General features: G+C 47.6%; 1 long non-coding RNA gene across 1 annotated transcript in view; it reads left to right on the top strand.

Moving 5' to 3' along the window:
- Positions 1–15,884, top strand: part of LOC139179914 (uncharacterized) — a 32,463-nt gene extending 16,579 nt beyond the window's left edge. Inside the window, exon 3 of the long non-coding RNA XR_011564212.1 lies at positions 15,801–15,884. This is a non-coding gene — a long non-coding RNA (uncharacterized lncRNA). The remainder of the gene's footprint in view (positions 1–15,800) is intronic.
- Positions 15,885–17,068: the final 1,184 nt, after the last annotated feature.

The raw sequence follows: 17,068 nt of genomic DNA, 5'->3' as shown, positions 1-17,068 counted from the left end.
CGTAAACCTAAAATCTCCCAGTTCCAAAATTTAGAGCGGGGAATTGCCTCTAGCTGCCTGAGCTTTCCTGATAACCTGCTTTGACCCCATAAGCCAATCCCACAGCCATATTGAATGCAGACCAGCAATGACCTGTAACAACTCAGACCATAACAGCCGTGTGTCAAGAGTGGCTTAAGCCATATGTGCATACAAAATAGAGCTAGCAAATGCTTAGAGTTTTTTGTTTTTTTTTTTTTTTTAATACCTTTTGTTAAGCATGTTTTTCCCAAGACCTCCAGCTATCTATTGCTCTTTTTTTTAGGCTTAGTGAGGTGAACCATCTTTCCCCTGTAGACCTCCCCTGCAAATTGCTTTTCAATAATCCCAACACAACCTGCTGGCAGCCGTATTCTACATAACAATGCAGCTCGCGCATGCATCACCTGTAATTATAACTCCAGCTTTGATGTAAGACCAATTTAAAGATAGAGAATCTGGGTCTAATTAAGGCAGCTCAAGCTCAGACTGATAGGGGCCACCTTCATTACAGCTCTAGTGAGCTGAAAACAGTCCCAAAGACTCAGGAACCGCTTGGGAATATTTTCCCAGCATTTCAAAAGCACCTTATGTTGTGAAACAAGATTCTGGTCTCTACATTTCCTTCTCTGGACTCATTAGCAGAGTTTTTCGTCTATAAATATAAAGGACTGTGCTCAGCTGTGTCTGATTCTTTGTAACCCCATGGACTATAGCCTGTCAGGATCCTCTGTCCATGGAGTTTTCCAGGCAAGAATACTGGAGTGGGTTGCCATTTCCTACTCCAGGGGATCTTCCGGACCCAGGGATCAAAGGCTGTGTCTCTTGCATCTCCCGCATTGACAGGCAGATTCTTTAGCATTGCACCACCTGGAGAGGCCCGTCCTCTGCAAAAAAATTTCTCAGTGTTTGAAAGAGAACGACAAAGGGTGGTCCTGGATTCGAAAGTGTTTGCTGCTGCTGCTGCTGCTAAGTTGCTTCAGTCGTGTACGACTCTGTGCGACCCCATAGACGGCAGCCCACCAGGCTCCCCCGTCCCTGGGATTCTCCAGGCAAGAACACTGGAGTGGGTTGCCATTTCCTTCTCCAATGCATAAAAGTGAAAAGTGAAATGAAGTTGCTCAGTCGTGTCCAACTCATAGCGACCCCATGGACTGTAGCCCACCAGGCTCCTCCGTCCATGGGATTTTCCAGGCAAGAGTATTGGAGTGGGGTGCCATTACCTTCTCCAGGAAAGTGTTCACCCTAGGTCAATCCAATGATGTCAGTTCAATTCAGTCACTCAGTCATGTCCGACTCTTTGCGACCCCATGAACTGCAGCTCGCCATGACTCCCTGTCCATCACCAACCCCCAGAGTTTACTCAGTGTCCAATGACTCATGTCCATTGAGTCAGTGATGCTATCCAGCCATCTCATCCTCCGTCATCCCCTTCTCCTCCTGCCCTCAGTCTTTCCCAGCATCAGGGTCTTTTCCAATAAGTCAGCTCTTTGCATCAGGTGGCCAAAGTATTTGAGTTTCAGTGGACATGAGTTTCAACATCAGTCCTTCCAATGAACATCCAGGACTGATCTCCTTTATGATGGACTGGTTGGATCTCCTTGCAGTCCAAGGGACTCTCAGTCTTGCAGTCTCCAAGGGACTTAAAACCCTCCTGTTGCTTTAGCATAGAATCCCAGGTCCTGTCAGCACCCACAAGGCCCCGAGGGCTTGGGCCCCACCTACAGGTCCATCCACGTCTTGTTGCTTGCTCTCCTTGGCTCTGGGATTCAGTACACAGGCCTTACGGCTGTTTTTGGACCCTAAGGAACTATTTCTGCCTCGCGGGGTTGGTGTTTGCTGTTCCCTCTGCCTGAGATCTTGTTCTCTCTGCTCTTTGCACGGATGGCCTTTTTGCATCGTCTCAGGCCCAGTGTCACCTCCTGGGAGAGATCTTCCTTAACTGCCTGGTTTCTTCCTGTTTCATTCCTTTAGGCCATCTTTTCATTCACAATTGAAGTTTTGAACAATTTCTCTCTTTCAATGGCAAGTTCCCTGGTACCAAGTATAACACAAGTAGGCACTCAATTAAAAAAAAAGATAAAATGAATAAGTTGACAAAAGGCCAATAGCTCTGAGTTAATGGACTGATACAGTATTCAAAGCTATTGTTTTGAAACCAACCCTGAATATTGAGGGGAAGGACTGATGCTGAAGCTGAATTCGCAATACTCTGGCCACCACCTGATGCAAAGAGCCAACTCATTGGAAAAGACCCTGATGCTGGGAAAGATTGAAGGCCGAAGAAGAAGAAGGTGGCAGAGGATGAGATGGTTAGATAGCATCACCGACTCAATAGACATGAATTTGAGCAAACTCTGGGAGACAGTGAAGGACAGGGAAGCCTGATGTGCTGTAGTCCTGGGGTCGCAAAGAGTCTGACACGACTAAGAGATTGAACAACTACACTGTTCCCCTAGCTGCACAGATCAAAGGGGTGTGAAAGGAGGTAGCCCATGCCTCTTGCCATATTAAAACTCCCTCTGCAAGGTTATAAATGAGTGTCCCCAGCTTCTGCTAGAACAACCCAGGTGACATTAGTCTTGTTGGCCAGGGGAGCCCATTTTCCACAAAGCTGTTTTGAATCGCCATGAACAAAACACTGGCTAGATGTTTCTCAAAAGGCTTATGTGGTAACTTACTTGAGCCAACACTCACTCCATTGAGCAGAATGCAGAGAGGGTCACCATGTTGACTTCCAGCTTTTTCCACCTCAAGAGCCTTGAAACTACATTTGGAATGGTACTGAAGAATATAAACACATGTAACATTTAGCACATACCATGCACATGTAGTATGTTAAACACCAGACCCATCTTGTGTCATTTAATCTTCCCAACCCTAGGAGATAGGCAGTGATATTATTCCCAATTAACAGACAGGGAAATAATGCTCAGAGAGGTTAAGTAACTTGCCCCAAGACACACAGCTAGCTCATGAGTAGTTCAAGTCCAGTTCTGCCCCTACTTCCTAACTCCCTCACCCCAATTTTGTCCTGTTTTTAGTCTGAACATCTCAGAAGCCAGGTCTGGATCTCCATAGGTGTCAGAAGGAAGATTCCAGAGCCAAAGTGGATGTTTCCGCAGAGCTGTGGGCATGTGATTAATTTGCAGGTACAAGGCAGTTCCATGCCCTCCCCTCCCAGTGCTGAGCTCGCTAATGAACTAAGTCTGAGAGTGCAGACGCAAGGATGCTGAAGAGCCGGCTGGGCCCAAGTTCGGCCTGGGGAGCCCCCCTCCCCCGGCTGCCCCCGCCGGCGTGCCATGTAAGTGATTTCCCACTCCGGCAGCCCAATCAATTGGCTGTTTCTCTGCTTAAAAATCACTGGGTTAAAATGTTTCCCTGTCTATAGTCAGGGCATGTTCTTGGCCCATCAGGGGGCCTTTGAAAGGGGCTGGTTTTGTATTTAAGAATAAAGCCTCACTATCAAAAATTTTTAATGTATTCTTCAGCAGTTGAGAGATGACAGTAGCTTTGGGATCTCCTGAAAGAGGTGCCTCTGAGGGGATTTAGAGGCGTCCCAGGGAGGAGGCTTCCTAGGTGGCGCTAGTGGTAAAGGACCCTCCTGTCAGGGCAGGAGGTGTAAGAGATGTGGATTCGATCCCTGGGTTGGAAAGATCCCCTGGAAAAGGGCATGGCAACCCACTCTAGTATTCTTGCCCAGAGAATCCCATGAACAGAGGAGCCTAGTGGGCTACAGTCATGGAGTCACAAAGAGTCGGACACGACTGAAGCGACTTAGCACGCACACACAGGGAGGAGGCAGGTTGTGTCTCAGGCTCTCGGCTGCGGAGAGGCAGGCCTGGGCTGGACTTGATGTCAGAGCCCTGGAGCCGTGCCTGGTACTCAGAAACGTGGGTGGCGGGCAGAGAGCAGGGCCCTAGGGCTCCGAGGTCCCCATGGAACAGGAAGCCGAGCTGGGCAAGGCTGTGTGGCCCGCCGTCCAGAGGGCCTGTAGGTGCGCTTAGTGGGTGCAGGGAGCAGAGATGCTGCTTCTCTTTTGCTCTGGAACCTAAATGCCCCCCAGAGCTTCCTGCCTGCCTTAGAAAATGATTTGTCAGGTCCTGACAAGGGTGCAGCATGAACGCCAAGGCAACACCAGAATTTCAGCAGCTTGGAACCTAGGGCTGGTTGGACATGTTTGAGGCAGGGGCATTGTTTTTATCCGGGGCATATATTAGGGTAAAAGTAGATAGGCTGGATATAGCCTAGAGTTCACCAGGACCACCAGGAGTCAGTTTCTCCCTGAAGCATCTTCTCCATGGCCCTGGATGGGGTCGGGGCACAATGAGGCTGTTCCTACCAGAATGTCACCTCTTGGTGAGGGCAGCAGGAAGACGAGACAGAGGAAGAGAGAGGTATCTAGAGAAATCCATGGTATTTCTGGATGTACTATCCTCCTGGGAAGGCAGAGGCTAACCTACCTGTGCATAGCTGGAAAAAGCAATTCAGGCAAATAGCCAGTCAGTTAATGGGGAAGACCCAGACCGAGTCAAAATATTTGTTTTTCTGATAATCTAATCAATGCAGTCAAGGTGATTGATGCACCTTCCCTAAAGGTCTAAGGAAAGCAACACCCTATATGATATCTGTGTTTCTGGAAGCTTCCCTCAGCCATTGTCTGCAGGGGAAGCGCAGCAGACACATTGAAAGTAAAGGCAGCTACTTTTTTTTTTTTTTAAGACTACACTACAACTTAGAAAAGAGAGTGGTAGAAGCTGTCAGAGTCCCTGCCCACCTCGGCTCCTCAGACTCTCCCTAGTCCAGGAGAGAAACTCCTGGAACCGCTCCAGCCCTCTGCATGCTCAGCACAGTTAATTCTCTGATTACGGGTCTCACGCAGTGATCTGAACCTAAAATAAGAGTTTCTGATCTTAAGGTCAATCATTGAATTGACTGTAATCTTTATTAAGAGGAAAATTAGTAGTAATTTCATATTTCAACAGAGATTTTTTGAAGAAGAAAATATGACTCATAATGGGTTGAGAAGATGGCAAAATCTAATAAAAAGGGAAAACTTCGACTACTCACAGTGAATTTTCCAAATGAACAGCTCATACATTTGCATGAAAAATAAAAATGTAACAACTCACAGGTGAATAATCATAAGCAGGTAAATGAGAGGGAAAGTAGGTGAATTTTCCATATCCCAAAGAAGGTGGACACTGTTGGCACGGGGCGGGGTTGTACATACTCCTTCAAAACTGAACAAATGAGACAACTATCTGTGTGGCCAAATCCCATTCCCCCCAATAGTCAGATGATTGGAGCCACAAAGTGTATTGCCCTAAACAGGGCAGAGGGCTTGATTCCTTTTCTTTTTATTGGCATATAATTGCTTTGCGATGTTGCATTAGTTTCTGCTGTCCGAGGGAATCAGCTATATGTGTGCATATGTCCCCTCCCTTTGGAACCTCCCTCCCACCCCTCTGTGTCACCACAGAGCACCGAGTGTTCCCCGTGAGCTCCCCGTGCTATACAGCAGGTTCCCACTAGCCATCTGTTTCACACATGTCAATCATATCTCCCAGTTTGTCCCACCCTCTCCGCCCCCTCCCCACCCACTCACGCGTCCGTTCTCTCCAGCTGCATCTCTATTCCTGAGGGCTTGGTTCTTGTGGGATGGTAACCCCCCAGCAGTTGCCTGGCCCCCAGTTACCCCCACCTGGCAGAACAATGGGCTGGGACCACCGCCCCCCACCCCCACAGTCCGCTGGCAGGGTGGGAGAGGGGGAGAGGTGGCTCAGGAGGTTACTGACGTGCCTGCCTTCAGAGCACTGGGGAATCTCTTCAAGATTTCTGATGCCTCCTATCCAAAGATCATTAGCTGAGTCTTCAGGCGCATTCAATATTTTCAACTTACGAGAGCAAGAAGAGCCAATTCCATACCTGGCATCTTTTCATGTTGGAAGCCTTTCCAATGCATAGCTGCACAAAATACGCTCATCCCAGCCAGGACACTCCCCACAGCATGAAAAAATGGAGCCTGTGAAGCCTGCTTGACATTTGAAACTTGGTCTGCTTGGACCTCAGTCTGCCTGGGGAGGGAGCACTGTGCTGAGGAGGGGGGCAGTGGTGTCTCCCCAAGGAGGAGGCCCCCTTGCAAAGGCCCTGCAGCAGCCCTGCTGGGTGTGTGGTGTCATGAAGACCTGGAGCCCCATGCTGGGCAGAAGGTTCATTCTGTTTGGTGACATTGAGCAATAGCCGTGTCCATTGAGCACTTGAGAACACCAAGCTGCCACCTGTCCTGACCCTGACACGGTCCTCCACAGTATGACTGCTGCTCTGCCCTGAGCCCACAGCCCCGTGCACAAATCTGGGCCCATTTCCCCACCTGTCAGACATGTTTATATGAAATGATTTTCAAGGCAACCCCAGCATGCATTTCCCTTCTGGCCAACCATACTGATTCCATAGGGCTGGGCTGCTATAACAAACGACCATGATCTGGATCAAGGGGTCAGCGTGGCTATGCTCCCTCTGAGGGCTCCAGGGAAGAATTTCCCCTTGCCATTTCTGGGGAATGGCTGGTGGTGGTCGCAGGAGTCTTGGCATTCCTTGGCCTGCAGCTGCATCCCTCTATACTCCACCTCTCTTCTCACATCTTCTTCCTCTCTCTGTGTTAATGTCTCTGTCCAGACTTTCTCTTTTTACAAGGACACCAATCATTGGGTTAGGATCCCCAATTCCAATACAACCTCATCATAACTTGATGATATCTGCAAAGACCCCATCTCCAAATGAGGTTACAGTCAGAGTTAACAACAATATGTTTAGGAACGTATCAGTGGCTCTAATGGTAAAGAATCCCCCTGCAAAGCAGGAGACCCTGGTTCAATCCCTGGGTTGGGAAGATCACCTGGAGGAAAGCATGGCAACCCACTCCAGTATTCTTGCCTGGAGAATCCCATGGACAGAGGGGCCTAGCAAGTTACCGTCCATGAGATCACAAATAGTCGGACATGACTGAGAGACTAACACACTTCCACTGAACTCAGGATAGATGCTGTACATTTCCCTTCCATTGCACTGATGTGTGGATTTTGAAGCAGAAATTGGCGTTTGTGTTGGCTTCCAGGGAACCACAAGTAATGTTAAGCAGATGCGCTTTGTCTTTTAGGCCAAGGAGAAAAGTTAAGCCACGTCTACAGAGATTCAGACTTCTGTGCCCCAAATGGAGAGTAACTCTTACAAAATGCCCCTCACCTTTTTTTCGAGAATCTTCTTCAGACTTTCCAGAATCTGCTTTACAAGATGACTTGAGTCTTTTTAGTTACGGCTGGGGGAGAGAATCATCTAGTGGCCCAGGGCACTCTGTCACCAGTCCTGTTTTTTGGTTTTTTTTTTATCTTTTTATTTAATTTTGGAGTATAACCAATTAAACATGTTGTGATAGTTTCAGGTGGACAGCAAAGGACTCAGCCACACATATATATGTATCGATTCTCCCCAGACTCCCCTCCCATCCAGACTTCCACATACCACTGAGCAGAGTTCCCTGTGCTATACAGTAGGGCCTTGTTGGTTATCCATTTTAAATACAGCAGTGTGTACATGTCAGTCTCAAGCTCCCTAACTATCCCTTCCCCCCGACTCTCCGTCCCTGGCAACCCTAAGTTCATTCTCTAAGTCTGCAAGTCTGTTTCTGTTAATAAATTCATTTGTACCTTTTCTTTTTAGATTCTGCGTGTAAGGGATGTCATATGGTAGGTCTCCTCTGACTTCACTCAATTTAACAATCTCTAGGTCCATGCACGTTAGTGCAAATGGCATTATGTCATTATTTTTAGTAGCTAATAGGCCATTATATATACATATATATGTACCACACCTTTATCCGTTCCTGTTGATGGATATTTAGGCTGCTTCCGTGTCTTGGCTATTGTGGATAGTGCAGCTATGAACGTTGGGGTGCGTGTATCCTTTTGGACCATGTTTTTTCTGACTTTGCCTCACTCTAGCCATGTAACCTTGCACACATTACTTCATCCCATAAACTGAGGAAGGATGAAGATAACATAGCACTTGCCTCATAGGGTTACAGTGAGGATCAAATGAGTTCATAAACAATAAATGCTCTTGTTGTTTTGCCTGGAACTCAGTAAGGGTTAGATAAAGTTTAATGGTTGTCATTAGCAGACATACACATTACCTGGTGTGGGGCAGCATGGAGATGCCAAACCCCATGCTGGGTAGAAGGTTCTGTTTGTCTCTGCTGGTCAGGGAGGGTGCACTGTTGGGTCTGGGGGTGTGGGTTAGTAGATTTCTGCAAAGTTGCCAAGTCGGATTAATGTTATGACCCAACGACACATCTAAGAGATTGGGCAGGATCTGCTACCAATAAGAATGAGAATGCTTAGTGACATCTGCTGCTGCTGCTGCTGCTAATGATCCCCTACTGTGTGTCATGGCTGGGACCAAGCGCTTTACATTCCTCATCTTCATACATGATGAACCTAAAAATGTAGGTCATGTTTATGTCCCCATTTGACAGATGAGGAAACTGAGGCCCAGAGCACTTCAGTAACTTGTGCAGGTTACACAGAACCCCTGTGGCACCAGGCTTCAAACCCAGGCAAAACTGTTCTACTGCCGTGAAATCCCCACCCGAGGATCGTCTCTTGAAGAAAATTTGGGTCTAGAGTGGAATCATTCTGCCCTTGGCCTCAGGAAATAAGCTGATCACCTGGGGAGCATGGCATCTGTAGCAGGACATACACACCTGAAGGAGGAAAGGCCCTCGCCCCGGCCTGGTGAGCTCAGCTCAACCCCAGCTGGTGCTGTTCTCCAGCCTCTGGGTTCACAGGCCCCTGCTTCCTCTCTTCCACTCTGCACAGCCAGGGAGGAACCACAGTCATTTCCAGACCCTCCTCACATTGCAGTCTCAGGAGCACCTGGCAGCCAACAACAACAGCAACAACAAAAATAAAGCACACACGTGCGCACACACACACACACACACACACACACACAGGAGAGTGAGAGCTCCCATCCTGGAGGCTAGGTTTCTCCTGGTTCCTGGGCAGAGTCATGCAGGGGTGTAAGCAGAGCCACCAGGGTCAGCGCTGGCGGCCAGGTCCCCTGGGGCCTCGGGCCTCGCTACCCCCAGCTGCTAGCTCTGTGCACCACCATTGGCCCTGCTAGAGCTAACACCTGAGTGCCAATCAGGGGTATACACTGTCAATGCCACTGGGCGGTCACCCTACTCTACGTGGGCTGCTACTGAGCTGGGCTCTGTGGGGAGGGGGCTGGCAGGATACTATTTCCCACCCTCGCCCCACCCCACCCAGAGACACCACCACTCTGGCTGCCCACCTTCATCCATCCCACCAGACTCACACATCCTCTTCTTCCTGCCTGGCTGAAAAGGCCTAGACTTAACCTCTCTGAATCCTCAGGGTCTCACCAGGCAGGAAGTCTCTGACCAGAGCAGCAGGGAAGTGCACCTTCCATCAAGAGTCTGGACTCCTGCCCAACTTGTTGCCTGTTTTCCTGCTGACGGGGCAAGTTATGAAGCCTTCCTCAAACGTCAGTTTCCTCATCTGTTAAATGGGTATAATGTCATCCTCATTGTGAGATGCAAAAGAATGCAGAGTGGCCCTGAAGCACACAAAGCCCATCACAGCAATGGATATAATTTGCATTGTCCTGATTATGAGGGGAGGGGCTTCCCAGGTGGCACAGTAATAAAGAACCCACCTGCCAATGCAAGAGACATAAGAGACTCAGGCTTGATCCCTGGGTCGGGCTCATCCCCTGGAGGAGGTCATGGCAACCCACTCCAGTATTCTTGCCTGGAGAATTCCATTGTCAGAGGAGCCTGGTGGGCTATAATCCATAGGATTGCATAGAGTCAGATACAACTGAAGCAACTTAGCATACATGCATGCTTTATAAAGGGGAATAAATGTCTGTGAACTTAGAAACAGGCCTTAGCTGTAATTTTGGGGTGGGGAATGGAAAACATGGTTGGCCCAAGGATTCGTGGGTGAAGGATGGTTTCCCATGACTTTTGCCTTCCTAGTTTTTGCTTTGCAGAAATGGGGAGAATATGACAGAGCATCCAGACCCAGAAAGGGGGTTGGAGATGATGCAGGTTAGAAGGAAACGAGAAACAAAGCCTGACTGGTGTTGGGTGCTGAACTAGAAACTTAGATGCTGTTATTAGGTCCTCCTCTTGCCCAGCAGAGCAGGTAAGGTTTCTCCCATTTTACAGAAGAGGAAGCTGAAGTTTGATGATAATAGGAGATGTGCCCCAAGTCCCTTAGTTGACTAAGTGGTTGTGTTGACATTTGAATCCAGCTCTGGCCAAACTTCTGACCGTGAATGGGAGTTTCAATCGTGAGATGGACACAAAGCTGGTTGGGAGGAAAGCTACCTCCCTGACCTAAATATCAGCAAAGACCGGAACTGGAAAGTATCTTCAATCAGTGAGTCCTATTCTCTGTTTGCAGATGAGGAAATCAGGCTCAGAGAGGTTGAGTAACTTTCCCAGGGACACACAGAGAGCTGGTGATGGATGAGGACCAGAGCGCCCATCTACACCCTTGTGCTGGGTCATATCAGAATGGCCTCTGAACCCTTACAGCTCGGAAACACACACCTGGATTCAGAAGAGAAGGAGATCTTTAAAACATACAGAAAGAAAGTTCCAGGGCTCTCTTGGTGGGAAGTTTGGGTGGGCCATCTTTTCCAGGTTTCCCTTTCAACCTGCATCAGGGGACGTGCCTGCTGGGAAAGTTCCATCTTCCTCCAGCTCTCGGCCGATTTCACAGCCTGTGCTGAAGATGGTTTCCTCAGCTCGGTCCTTCTGAGGAGAAAGGATCAAACACATCACTTCCAGGATTTGTGAACTCTTGTCAAAAGAGTAATATACCCCGGAAAATGTAATTTTTTAAGAAATATTTGTTCTGAAAACATTCCTTGTGTCAAGAGGCCACAGCGTTTGAAAGAAACTTCTTGCCAATTCCCGACAGGATCTTGGTGGCTGTGGTTGAGAGCTGTGCCCAAGGAAAGGGGTTCAGTTAAATGCTCTTTATTAAGCCAACCTGACAGCCTCATCCTGTCTGCTCTGTTGTTGTTTAGCCACTCGGTCGTGTCTGAATATTTTCTGATGCCATGGACTGTAGCCCTCCAGGCTCCTCTGTCCATGGGATTTTACAGGCAAGAATACTGGAGTGGGTTGCCATTTCTTTCTCCAGGAGATCTTCCTAACTCAGGAATTGAACCTGCATCTCCTGCATTTTCTGCATTGGCAGGCAGATTCTTTACCACTATGCCACCTGGGAAGCCCCCTGGTCTGCTTCAGTGTCTTCAATTCAAATCGTAATTGAATTATAATCATTATTATCATAACAACAATGATATTTTTCACAACTATATTTACTGAACACTGATTTACATGTCAGGTATTGTATTAAGTATGTTACATGATTTCATCTTCCACACGCACCCTCCACACACTCCCTGATGCCAAATAGGAAGGTAGTATCATTAATATGACCACCTTACAAATGAGAAAATTGAGGATCTGAGAGGTCAAGTCACTTGCCTGAGGACACACAGGACTTTAGGGGCCAGGTTTTGAGCCTGGGACGTGTGCCTTCAAGCTGTACCCTTCACCATGAAGCTACTGATGAAAAGATCTTGTAGATCCTTACAACTCGGATGTAAGCATATTCACCTATTTTCCTGTCTCTCACCAGTCACGTTTTTCAATCAGATATGGCCAGTTCTCTGATCTTAACCAGGAGCTCTAGCCTCTTAGAAAACCTTCAGGGATCCAGTCGGTAAACATCTCCACCCATGGAGTATCTAGCTGGGAGGCAGACACTGTTCTGTGCTTCGGGCACCCAAGAAAGAAGACGATGTTCTGCTTTCAAGGATCCCTTTGTCTGCGGGGTAAGGGAAGCCTGAAACAGACAAACGATGGCCCCAAATGAGAGGAGAACAAAGGGTCGTGGGACAGAAAGGGGAGTAGCCCCCCGAGGATGTGGTACTGAAGCCGGAACTCCAGGAGATGTGAAGGATGACGGGGAGTTTGCCAGACACAGAGGGAGGCACAGGGAAGAGCATTTCACGCTGAAGGCGTGGCATGTATGGTGGTACCGAGGCAGGAGAGGACGGGACAGGTCTGAAAACAGTAAGAAGAACAGCCTGGCGCTCAGGCATCGCCTGACCTATGGGTGCATTCACAACCCACTGCCCAGGGCTGTCCTAAATTCTCACCTCCCTTGTTCCTAATCCCCTTCTTTGATTCCCAGGCATTTCTAGTTCTGACAGGCAGCTGACTCTTCCAGAGATTTGGATGGGTATGTCTGCTTGACTGTTGACGCAACAGGATTCTGTCTCATGGCATCTCTTGGCTTATATGCTACTGGGTCCTAAACTCTGGGGGGCCAAGATGGCTTTTCAACCTAGCTTAGGATCTCTGCTCCCCAACACCATGCTGGGCATGCAGAAGGGACTTGAAGAAGACCTGTCCCTCCTGATGTCTGCTTGGTCCTCTGCTGTTGGTGCCCGAGTGTGCAGACCACACTCAGCACCATCCCCCAGGCTGAGGGCTCCAGAACTCTGCCACCAGAGCCCATGCTGGTCAGGGTGCTTCTCACCGCCCTCCATCACCTATCCTCCCCTTTGTCTTGCAGACTTAAAGATGCACTCTCTGCAACCCAGGCTTTCTGAGCCGACATCTCCTAGTTGGAAAGAGAAGACCACTCTGCCACCCAATGGGCCATGGTGGGGTTTGTTGTTCCGGGTCTGGAGCCCTCAACATGGCACAGTGTTTTAGTCTTCAGTGTTTTAGTATTGTTACAGAAGTAGTTCAGTACTGAGATTAAGGGGTCAGATTCTGGAAGCTAGACTCGCTGTCGTTGTTCAGTCACTAAGTCATGTCTTTATAAAAAGAAAGCTAGACTACCTGGGTGCAAATCCTGACTTTACTACTAGCTTTTGAAGTGTTGATTGTGTTCTCTAATAAGATAAGCTGAAGTCCTAATGTTCAGGACTTTAGAAGGTGATCTTATTTGGAAACAAAGTCCTTCAGTTCAGTTCAGTCGCTCAGGCATGTCCGACTCTTTGCGACCCCATGAATTGCAGCACGCCAGGCCTCCCTGTCCATCACCAACTCCCGGAGTTCACTCAAACTCATGTCTATCGAGTCGGTGATGCCATCCAGCCATCTCATCCTCTGTTGTCCCCTTCTCCTCCTGCCCCCAATCCCTCCCAGCATCAGAGTCTTTTCCAATGAGTTAACCCTTCGCATGAGGTGGCCAAAGTACTGGAATTTCAGCTTCAGCATTAGTCCTTCCAATGAACACCCAGGACTGATCTCCCTTAGAATGGACTGGTTGGATCTCCTTGCAGTCCAAGGGACTCTCAAGCATCTTCTCCAACACCACAGTTCAAAAGCATCAGTTCTTTGGCACTCAGCTTTCTTCATAGTCCAACTCTTACATCCATACATGACTACTGGAAAAACCGTAGCCTTGACTAGATGGACCTTTGTTGGCAAAGTAATGTCTCTGCTTTTTAATATACTATCTAGGTTGGTCATAACTTTCCTTCCAAGGAGTAAGCATCTTTTAATTTCATAGCTGCAATCACCATCTGCAGTGATTTTGGAGCCCCCCAAAATAAAATCTGACACTGTTTCCACTGTTTCCCCATCTATTTGCCATGAAGTGATGGGACCGGATGCCATGATCTTCGTTTTCTGAATGTTGAGCTTTAGACAAACTTTTTCACTCTCCTCTTTCACTTTCATCAAGAGGCTCTTTAGTTCCTCTTCACTTTCTGCCATAAGGGTGGTGTCATCTGCATATCTGAGGTTATTGATATTTCTCCTGGCAATCTTGATTCCAGCTTGTGCTTCATCCAGTCCAGCATTTCTCATGATGTATAAGTTGAATACACTCTGCGTATAAGTTAAATAAGCAGGGTGACAATATACAGCCTTGACGTACTCCGTACTCCTTTTCCTATTTGGAACCAGTCTGTTGTTCCATGTCCAGTTCTAACTGTTGCTTCCTGACCTGCATACCGGTTTCTCAAGAGACAGGTCAGGTGGTCTGGTATTCCCATCTCTTTCAGAATTTTCCACAGTTTATTGTGATCCACACAGTCAAAGGCTTTGGTATAGTCAATAAAGCAGAAATAGATGTTTTTCTGGAACTCTCTTGCTTTTTCCATGATCCAGCAGAAGTTGGCAATTTGATTTCTGGTTCCTCTGCCTCTTCTAAAACCAGCTTGAACATCTGGAAGTTCACGGTTCACGTATTGCTAAAGCCTGGCTTGGAGAATTTTGAGCATTACTTTACTAGCGTGTGAGATGAGTGCAATTGTGTGGTAGTTTGAGCATTCTTTGGCATTGCCTTTCTTTGGGATTGGAATGAAAACTGACCTTTTCCAGTCCTGTGGCCACTGCTGAGTTTTCCAAATTTGCCGGCATATTGAGTGCAGCACTTTCACAGCATCATCTTTCAGGATTTGAAAGAGCTCAACTGGAATTCCATCACCTCCACTAGCTTTGTTTGTAGTGATGCTTTCTAAGTCCCACTTGACTTCACATTCCAGGATGTCTGGCTCTTCAGATGTATTTAGTTAAGATGTCGCTAAGCCAGTCCCTAGCCCAATATTGCCTGACATCCAAAGAGGAAAATGACACAGAGAGAGACGCAGATGGAAAAGAATGCCAAGTGACAACAGAGGCAGAAGGGGAAGTTGTTCAGTTGCAAATCAGGAAATGCCAAAAATTGTCAGCAACACTGATAGCTGAGAGAAAGCATGAGACAGATTCTCTCTTAAAGCTTTTGAGAGAGCCTGGCCCTGCCACCACCATTTTGATCATGGACTTCATGGACTTCCAGGACTGGAAGAGAATAACTTCCTATTGTTTTAAGTCACTTGGTTGTATTTTGTTACCAAAGCCCTAGGAAACTCATACACTAAATAGAGCAGTAGGCAAGTTAATGAAACTTTCTGTGCCTCAATATTTGCATTTGGTGATATTAAGTATCAATAGTGTCTGCCTTCAAGGGTTGTTCAGAGATGGAAGCTATCAGCAGTGCCTGGCACACAGTAGGTGTTTAGTAAAGGTTGCCTCCTTCCTCCCAATTTATTTATTTATTTACTATGGAGAGGGACCGTGGCTTTCATTTGATTTTCAAATAGGCTATGTCAAAAATAAAAAGGGTTAATAATCATTGCCGTAGGTCTTTCCTCCCAGGTGACTGGCAGCAGAGCCCGGGGCCCCTCCCCTTTCTTCCAGCACCCTCCACCCCGTAATTTGTGTGTGGTCTCCTGTCTTCCCATGAAGGCAGGATGCTGGAATCCCTGTGAGCCTTGTCTGTACCTGAGTGATGCTCCTCTACATGGTCACATGTGTTGCCTCCCTGTCTGCTGCCAGCCGCTCCAAGAGACGAGCAAAGTCATCTCTACTTTGCAGATGAAGAAACCAAAGAATGGTTCTCTTGCTCTCTCCTGCCAGATGACCTCTATCACCCACCCTACTAGGTAGGAGTCTCAGGAGACCACTAACCTGCACTGATTTGACCAGGGGGTCAGTTGAGAATCCCAGAATCACAAGATCTTGGGGATGAGTCCTCAACAAAGGTCACAGCCTGGCCACAGAGAGGAGGTAACTCTGTTAAACAGAGTCATAAGGGTTCAGGAGACAGAACTGAAATGGAATCATCCCCTGGCTTTTCGTGTGATGATGGAAAGTGTTGTCATCATTCATGTAGTTACAGACTGTTCCCGCTGATTCCTGCTGTGCCTGTTTCTCCCTTTCCATCCCCAGCCACTCAGCCAATGAAGCCAACGAATGGGTAAGTTCTATGCTAAGAGAAGGCAGACACCATGTCGCCCAGGCATTTCCTCTTTGGCTTCTGCTGCTAGAAATGTCCAGCCTAGGTCACTGCCCAAGCCTGAAAATCCACTCATCTGTGTGCCTCGAAGTGATGACTCCTTTTCTCACTTCCATGAGATAATCTTGGCTTCCTTTTCCTTGGCCAAGCACAGTCCTTTCATACATGAGCAACTTCCTCGAGCCATCCAGGAAAAAGATTGGAGTAAACCCTAAACGCACAGTATGAAACAAACCATTAGCTTAAAGTCTCCAAGGCATTGGCAGGACATGGGTTTTCCCAGATGGCAAAGACATACCTTGGGGAGATGGATGGAGTGAGGGAAACAGTACAAAAACAGGCCTCTCTGCCAAGTGGTGATGCCTTCATCCTATAGTGTGGGTGGGCATGTGCCAACATGGACCATCTCTCCATGTGTGGAGCTTGGTGAGAAAGGGTGATTCTTTCTCTAAACTGGTTCAACCCTTTTGACTGATTTTGTGGATTGGTTCACTTCCCCAAGAATCAAAAAAAAATTTTTTTCAACGTTTTATTAAAAACAACAACCTTTCTCTCTATTGTCTTAATGATCTGATTGAGCAAAGAACCAGGCTTGTCAGGTAAACTTATACACACACCGGTGTGCACACGTGCAGATCAGAGTGGATCAGAATGAAGACGTGATTGAATTTTTTTAAGTATTGGCAGGAATACTGTCTTGTTCCTGGAATGGAAGAAGGGATTTAAGTATTTGGCCACCTGATGCAAGGAGCTGACAGGTTGGAAAAGACCCTGAGGCTGGGAAAGATTGAGGGCAGGAGGAGAAGGGGGCGACAGAGGATGAGATGGCTGGATGGCATCACTGACTCAATGGACATGTGTTTGAGCAAACTCCAGGAGATAGTGAAGGACAGGGAAAGCTGGCATACTGCAGTCCATGGGGTCACAAGGAGTCAGACACGACTGAGCGGCTGAACAATAACAGCAACATCCAACCTGGTTTGAAGTTACAGACTATGTGCCTCTCATTGTCCTGGACTTGCCCCACCTGTGTTGATTTGGGTCCAGTAGTGACCAGTCTAGGGTTTGGATTCTGATAGTTTGGGCACCTTTCCTAGGAAAAAATGTCTTAAGAAGAGATGTTTCAAAAATTGAGGTATTTCTGC

This window comes from Bos indicus, chromosome 26 (genome assembly GCF_029378745.1).
Source record: "Bos indicus isolate NIAB-ARS_2022 breed Sahiwal x Tharparkar chromosome 26, NIAB-ARS_B.indTharparkar_mat_pri_1.0, whole genome shotgun sequence".
Lineage (NCBI taxonomy): Eukaryota > Metazoa > Chordata > Mammalia > Artiodactyla > Bovidae > Bos > Bos indicus.
Note: the sequence above shows the minus strand (reverse complement) of the source record. Positions and strands in the feature narration are given on the sequence as shown.